The sequence below is a fragment of the Rutidosis leptorrhynchoides genome, chromosome 5 (assembly GCF_046630445.1).
Source record: "Rutidosis leptorrhynchoides isolate AG116_Rl617_1_P2 chromosome 5, CSIRO_AGI_Rlap_v1, whole genome shotgun sequence".
Classification (NCBI taxonomy): Eukaryota; Viridiplantae; Streptophyta; class Magnoliopsida; order Asterales; family Asteraceae; genus Rutidosis; species Rutidosis leptorrhynchoides.
The window spans coordinates 87162002-87163209 of record NC_092337.1 but is presented as its reverse complement, the minus strand read 5'-3'; positions in this window follow the sequence as shown (position 1 = coordinate 87163209).

Sequence of the window (1208 nt, the reverse complement as noted above, 5' to 3'; positions counted from 1 at the left end):
TATTGATTCTGGAATGCTTTCAACATTAAAAAAATACATAAGGCTCATTTTTCTTAAATTCCTTCTTCAATGTGGGATTGATAATCTCATGAACCCTTTTCTGCTCGAAGCGGCGTTTGGCCATGCCAGGTACAAAAAATTCTGGGTCGGATTTGTCATTCCGAAAACCAACTAACCTTCTAGTCATTACTTCAAATAAAACCACCCCAAAAGAGTAAACATCAGATTCCTTAGTTAACATACATGTCTTGAGATATTGTGGATCAATATATCCTAGTGTTCTAGCAACTTGTGTCATGACAAAGGTGGCTGGCAAATTAGCAGTGCCAAATTTCGATAAACCAAAATCACTAAGCATGCCTTTCTAGTTTTGGTATATAAGGATGTTTGAGCTCTCTATATCGCGATGTATTATTCTAAGATGCTCACTAACCCCACTATGAAGGAAGTTGAGTCCATGGGCAGCATTTATAACGCCCCGTCCTAATCCATCTGGAAGAAATTATTACATTTGGTTACATCGCGAGGTACTTGAACTCTATATGATACATTTTACAAACATTGCATTCGTTTTTAAAAGACAAACTTTCATTTACATCGACAGTTGACGGCATGCATACCATTTCATAATATATCCAACTATAATTGACTTAGTAATAATTTTGATGAACTCAAAAACTTGAATGCAACATCTTTTGAAATATGTCATGAATGACTCCAAGTAATATCTCTAATATGAGCAAATGCACAGCGGAAGATTTCTTTCATACCTGAGAATAAACATGCTTTAAAGTGTCAAGACATAATTACTCCCGTCGTCCTTGAACTTATACCCAAATCACATGCGTCGTCCTTGGAACTTTTTTTGAACTCACGACGTCACTAAACTATCTGAAAATCACTCCTGCCATCCTTCTGTTTGGTTGCCGTTCAAAGGTACCGTTAAACTGCATCATGTGCATTGCACGTGTGAGTATTTCTGTCTTTTTCACCACCTCACCCATTAAATACCCCACCCACCCACAATTCTTCCCCATTCTCTCTCCCACCCCTAATTCTTATTCGAACATAAACCCTAATTCATCACTTACACTACATACGCTATCAATTATCGAGTAAACAAGAATGGTATACTGCAATTGTGGCAAGAGAGCTGTCATTCGTGTTTCAGGAACTCACAAAAATCCTGGTAGGCGATATTATTCATG